General features: G+C 39.6%; 1 long non-coding RNA gene across 1 annotated transcript; it reads right to left on the bottom strand.

Annotated features, from left to right (window-relative positions):
- Positions 1-700: 700 nt before the first annotated feature.
- Positions 701-6,725, bottom strand: LOC110131363 (uncharacterized). Its single transcript, XR_011483102.1, has 3 exons — positions 6,646-6,725; positions 6,327-6,389; positions 701-1,006 (listed from the first exon to the last, which is right to left on the bottom strand). It is a non-coding gene; the product is annotated as an uncharacterized lncRNA (long non-coding RNA).
- Between the last annotated feature and the right edge of the window lie 403 nt (positions 6,726-7,128).

Genomic DNA, 7,128 nt, shown 5'->3' with positions numbered 1-7,128 from the left:
CAGGTCATATTCAGGATCACCTGTTACAGAGGGCATTAGGTGGGGTCCGTTCTCTGGAGTTCGGACTGACAGGTGGTCCAGCTGTGCCCAGACCCAAGTATCCGTCGCTGCAGGTGAGGAGGTTGCCGGGGACCCCAAACCTGTTGCCCTTCTTCCCGTGCATTCAGTGATCCCGGAGGGTTTGCTCCAGGCTTTATCCTTGCTGTTCATGTTGTTAAAGAGAAGTTTAGACCCAGCTAGAAGTGCTCAGCTATCCTAGATGTGACCTAGGAATTGCTGAGCTGGAAGAGAATTCATACAGCCCAATCTCCCACATATATTGGAGCATAAGATGTATTAATAAAAACCCGAGTAAGACTTAAACAACAATTTTAGATAATAGCAGTGTAAGAATTTCCATAGGGTGGACCAGGAAATAAGTACTATTGATCTATAGAGAAGGAAGTGTTGACCATGGCCTGAAGGAGTCCAGAAAGGCCTTTCTTTGTCTTGGTCTAGATCCTGAAGGCAAGATTTTCAAAGGTCAGCATAAGCCAGGAGAGCCCTCTGGGAAAGTGATGAATGGAACAGAGAAATTCTAAGACTGCTGGATAAGACAGCTTCCCAAACAAGTGCTACCCAGAGATGTGGGAGGAACTTACCTCCTTGATATAAATACATCTTCAAGGGTTCCAATAATCTGACGCTGTATAACAAACCATCCCAAATTGTAGCAGCCCAAAACAACCGCTGTTTTATTTTATCTCATAACTTGGTTGGTCAGGAATTCAGACAGGGCTCAGTTGGATGATTCTTCTGTTCCACGTTGCACCTAGAATCATGGTATTCAGCCGATGGCTGGGCTGGGCTGTAGGTGCCAATATAACTTGTTTACACCTATTGTCTTGTCAGGGATGACTAGAAGACCAGTCTTAGGTCACTCTCCTTTTTCATGTAGTCTCAGCATCTGCCACTCCAAGCATTCTCTCCTGCAGAATAGTCTGACTTCTCACATAAGTGTTCAGGGCTATGAGACAGTGTTTCAAGAACCCCAAACAGAAGCAGTAAGATTTCTTATGTCAAAGTTTCAGAAACACCCCCCCCCACCCCATCATTTCTGTCACATTCTATTAATTAAGTAAGTCCTAAGACTGGTGCAGATTCAAGCAGAGTGTATTAAACCCCACCTCTCAAGCTTTCATTTCCACAGTCAGTATTTACAGAGCTCCTCTCCTGTGTCAAGGCATGGCTAACTACTACTGGGGGTTACAAAAGAGAATTATTCATATACCTAACCTGCAGAAGCTTATAGTCCAGTAATGGAGGCAGATGTGCATACTCATAATGTGCACATAGTATGATAATGACTAGTGAAGGAAGGGAATAAATGAAAAAAGAGCATAGAGAAAAGCAGCTTGCTTTAGAGGTTAGCAAACTATGCCCTATGTGCCAAATCCAGCCTGCTACCTGTTTTTATAAGTAAAATCTTATTGGAACACAGCCACACTCAATTATTTAAATAGAGCTTACTTTTGCACAGCAGTGGCTGAGTTGAGTAGTTACAGCAGAAACCATATGATCTACAAAACCTAAAATATTTACCTCCCGGTCTTTAACAGAAAATGGTTGTTGATTTCTAAGCTATTTTAATAAGTATGGCTGGATGCCAGGAACCATCAGTTCAAATTTGGGGCAACTGTTCAGGTTCTTTTTTTGAGTGTTTGGACAGAGATCCTTCATTTTCTACTTTATTTTCAATGTGTTTTAGTTTGCTCATATTGTGTACACTTTATATTATATATACATAATTTTATTTATTCAAAACCCTCTCTGCACAAACTTTGTGGTAGATCTTTCTTGTGAAGAACTTAGATAGTGGAAAAGTCAAATATAAAAATAACTATAATACAGGACAAAAAAAAAACCAAACAGGCAAGCATGTGGAAAATGAACAAGGTTGAGCTTAACCACATGCCAGTCTACATATATTATTCATTTAAATACTATAATAATCTTATGTGATAGCTATTAATAAACCATTTTATAAATATAGGAACAAAGGTTTAGAGAAGTAAAATAATTTGCCTAACTGTGATTAATCAGTAGGTTATAGAAGTGAAATCAATGAAAGATTTTCCATTCAATTTATTTACTGAAGTTTTATTTGTTTTCTATTGAAATATTTTTCACTTCTTGAGTTTCTTTTTGTTCTTTTTCAAATCTGGTGGTAATTTTTTGCAGTTATTATATTAGTGACTCTATTCCTTCTTTTATGTCTTTGAATATTTTTAAACATACTTAAGTTGGAAGCCTCATCCCCTACCTGGCCTTGACTCCAAAATGTCAGAATGTTGGGTAGAAAGTAACATACTGAATACTAGAAAAACAGCTTAACTTCTCTAAAACTGAGTTCTATGTTTATAAAATAGTGCTGTTATTATTATTATTGTCTTTGTTGTTGTTATTATCATCCACAGTTCTTGACATGTGACTCTAACACTTGTATGTCTACTCTCACTGACATTTATTCCTCATGTAGTTACTAATTTTTTTCTTTTTTTTTTTTTTTTACTACAAGCTCATTTTTAGTTGCAACTGTTTTCCTTTGTGAACCCCATATGTCCTGACCTATGGAGATATCCAATGAAGACAACTTCCTCCAGCTCAGGTGGTCAGGAAAGTTCATTGCGCCTTCTCCAAGGAAGGAAATAAAGATAATACGGAATAAAGGAAGGAAGGGAATAAAGATAATATGTGGAAGGGAAGGGAATAAAGATAATATGTTTTACTTTTGTTTGTTTTTAATTTCTGTGTTTCTATTTCATCTCCTTTTGCTTCATCTTGTGAATTGAGATCTTTCATTTTATAGTTTTCTTGCTGTTAGTCTTAAAGTTAGCTATTTCTGTTCTTTCAGTAGTTAGATGTTTTAATATGTATGTTATTGTTGTTTAGTCACTTGGTCGTGTCTGACTCTTTGTGACCCCATGGACTGTAGCCCTCCACTCTCCTCTGTCCATGGGGATTTCCCAAGCAAGAATACTGGAGTGGGTTGCCATGCCCTCCTCCAGAGGATCTTCCTGGCCCAGGAATTGAAGCCACGTCTCCTGCATTGCCAGGCGTGTTCTTTACCACTGAGCCACCAAGGAAGCCCTTTAAAATGTATATTTAGCTTAAAATAATCTAAGTGAAAGTGTTAGTTGCTCAGTTATGTCCTACTGTCTTCAACCCCAGACTGTAGCCTGCCAGGCTCTTCTGTCCAGGCAAGAAAGCTGGGTTGCCATTCCCTTCTCCAGGGGATCTTTCTGACTCAGGGATTGAACCTGGGTCTCCTGCATTGCAGGCAGATTCTAAACCATTTGAGCCACCAGGGAAGCCCAATTATCTTCCTGACCAATAGAAGGGCCAATTATTATTTTCCTGATGAATAAATATAAGACTTCCCCATTGGCTCAGACAGTGAAGAATCTGCCTGCAATGCAGGAGACCTGGGTTTAATCCCTGGTTTGGGAAGATCCTCTGGAGGAGGGCATGGCAACCCATTTCAGTATTCTTTCCTGGAGAATCCCTATGGGCAGAGGAGCCTGGCAGACTGCAGTCCATGGGGTCACAAAGAGTCAGACACGACTGACTAAGCAACTAAGCACAGCATAGGCCAATAAAAGGATCAGAGAATGCTTTTATATGTCTTGTTGTTATTCACTCACTAAATCGTGTCCAACTCTTTGCGATGCCATGGACTGTAGCACACCAGGGTCTTCTGTCCTCCACTATCGCCTGAGGTTTGCTCAAATTCATGTCCATTGAGTTGGTTGCTATCTGTCCATCTTTTCCTCTGCCTCCCACTTCTCCTGCCCTCAATCTTTCCCAGCATCAGGGTCTTTTCCAATGTTTCAGCTTTTCACATCAGGTAGCCAAAGTATTGGAGTTTCAGCTTCAGCATCAGTCCTTCCAATGGATATTCAGGGTTGATTTCTTTTAGAACTGACTGGTTTGATCTCCTTGCAGTCCAAGGGACTCTCAAGAGTCTTCTCCAGCACCACAATTCAAAGGCATCAATTTTTTGGTGCTCAGCCTTCTGTATGGACTGACGCTCACATCCATACATGACTACCAGAAAAACCATAGCTTTAACTATACAGATCTTGGTCAGCAAAGTGATGTCTTTGCTTTTTAATACTGTCTAGGTTTGTTACAGCTTTCCTTCTAAGGAGCAAGAGTCTTTCAATTTCCTAGCTGCAGTCACTGTCCACACTGATTTTGGAACACAAGAAGATAAAATCTGTCAATGTTTCTACTTTTTCTCTTTCTATTTGCCATGAAGTGATGGGACTAGATGCCATGATCTTAGTTTTTGAATGTTTCATTTCAAGTCAGCTTTTCACCATCATCTTACCTCATCAAGAGGCTCTTTAGTAGCTGTTCACTTCTTACCCTCCAGTAATAAAAATTGATTCATTTTTTTAGTTCCTTTTTAGCCTGACAAATAGGACTTCATTTTGTTGCTGTGTACATTTCTAAATTATTTAGGTTCACCCACATTTACTTTTCCTACATTTACTTTCTTCCCTTACCATTCCTCCTTTTTTTGAGGCTCACTTTTTTTCCTTTCTAAGTACATACTTTATGAAAGTCTCTTGGTAGTAAATACTATTTTTTGTGTCTGAAAATGTCTTTATTTCTATTAAAAGATGGTTTCTCTGACTATATATATATCCTAGATTGACAGTGATTTCCTTTCACTACTGTTGATATTTTCAATCATCTTCTGGCTTTTATTTTTTTTGAATGAGAAATCATGTTTTAGTCTGTAACCCTTTTGACAGTAACATGCATTTTTGTTTTCTGGGATTTACTAGGTTTCCTAAACCTGTAGAATTATGCCTTTCAGTGATTCTGAAAATTTTTCAGATAGCAATCTAAATATGACCTTTGTCTCTAGTCTTTCTATTGTCTCCTGTGGACACCAACTGTTGGGTTAGATCTTTTTGCTGTATCTTCTATGATTCCTTTTCATATTTCCTGACTTGTCTTTCTTGATTGTAATATTGGTAATTAATTAAACCTATCTTCCAGTTCACCAAGACTCTTCATCTCTACATAATCTACTATATAATCTATTCATAGTGTCTAATTAGCATTATTTATTCAGTTATTAAAGTTCCCATTTTGAAATTCTTTTTCAAAATTTCCCCATCAATTTTGATAGTTATTTTTTTAGGAGGTGAGGAGATGATCTTTTGTCATACTTTTACTACCCTATTTTATTTCTTTAAATATGTTATGAGGTATCAGTCCCTGTTCCTCAATGGATATTAGAACCCTAGTCATAGCTCCTAAATCCCACATTTTATTCCAGTACCAATTTGGATATTTACTTCAACCCCTGGTTACTTCTTTGCTTTAAATTCTCTCTTTGTGGCATCTGAGAATCATCTCTATTGTTTTCAAAGTGAAACATAATTTTAATTTTTGTTGTCCTTACTTTTGTAAGGATTCCATATGAGAAGCAGTGAAGCATAGTATTTATGACCACAGTCTCTCACATGTGCCTGCCGGGGCTGACGAGGCTGCAGCACTCTGCTATGCAAACTTGGACAAGATATTTAAACCCTCTGTGCCTTAGAACTCCTCATAGACATAATAACTGTGCTTTTTCTATGGGGAGTCAACGAGTCAATCTAGATAAACTACTCAGAACAGTCTCTGGCAAATGATCTCTGTTAAGTGTTAGCTAGTATCCATAAGTAATATTTAGACTAGGAGGGAACCTTCCTGCTTCAGCTCAGGTTTTCCTAAAGAGATCTAACTCCTTCCAAAGTCCATGTCCTTTCCATTACACCATGAAGTCTACCCAGGGATAGAAAAGGTGCTGCATAAGCCTAGTGAGATAAGAGAAACTTGCTCCCTAAATATGGGGTATACAGTAGAAGCTTAGCTGTTAAATTATAAAGTAAAATGACACTTCATCTAATTAAGGAAATAAAAGTAAAACATGGGGCTGGGTAGATTTGGATGTCTTTTTGTAATATACCCCTTACTTGAGTAATAAAAGTCTCACCACATTTGTGGCAGGATGGATCTATGGGGAGGTGTTAATTGGCCCATAAATTTAGGTTACAGGGAGGGCAGAACCTCAGCGGCTCAGCACGCGTGTCCTTGGCAAAGACTTACACAGTGTCTCACACATCCTAACAACTCACCAAGCACTTGCCAATCAAATTAAACACCATTTGAACATTGTCCTCTTTTCTGGGCACAGATGGATTTTTTTTTTTTCTATACTCAGATTCTCATGATTAACTGGAAGAGCATAGATAGGGTTAGACAAATTGTCTTGTGACACTCACCTGGATGTGGAAAAGCACTCTGTTACTAAGGCGCCTCAATACTTAGCACACAGGAAATCTAAGCTAAGAAGTGGTAAACAAAAAGGCATCTCTTGTTGAATGACACCAGGGAGGCATGGGGGTAATGCTGTATTTTAAATTACTCAGAAGAGGGACTGGGGAGTGCCCTAGGGACTTGCAGGTGTATTCTACCAGGAGGGAAGGCAAATGCCATAGAGAGGAACAGAACAAAAGGGGCTGGAGCTATGGGTGGGACTAGCAGCAAACCAGGGAGGCGGAGGGAAGCAGCTGCCTTCTACCAGCTGTGGTCAACGCATACCCTTAATGGCTGAGCTACTCAGTAAAGTGAGCCTGGTTTCTTTAAGATGGCTGGCTTACCGGTAGGTCCCAGCTCTTCTAACAGACCTCCTCCCTGTTTCCATGGAACCTGCCCGCATCACTTAAAGCAGCAGCATCCTGTGTTTAACAGTGAGTTCTCTGGAGTCAAGCAGACTGTCAAATTCCAGAAATGTATTTTTGGATAAGTTACAGCCTCTCAGATGGTCTACTCTATACAGGGGTGATGATCAGGCCAGATTGAGGCTAGGTTGAGTGAGGAGCCTAGAGTGCAAAATTTAAGGAGACACCCACTCTCTAGGTCTTGTCAGTGCAGGGAAGCCACAGGCTCAGCCCTGAGAATAACCTCCTTAAAATTTTAGCCTTAGGCACCCAATCTTTCACCCTAGTCCCCTGGCCCTGATGATGAGCATATCTCTTTCTCATAGGGTTGATATGAGATAGAGATATGGCCCTGCCTGAGTCT

Source organism: Odocoileus virginianus, chromosome 23, assembly GCF_023699985.2.
Source record: "Odocoileus virginianus isolate 20LAN1187 ecotype Illinois chromosome 23, Ovbor_1.2, whole genome shotgun sequence".
Lineage (NCBI taxonomy): Eukaryota > Metazoa > Chordata > Mammalia > Artiodactyla > Cervidae > Odocoileus > Odocoileus virginianus.
This window is presented reverse-complemented; position numbering and strand designations above follow the sequence as displayed.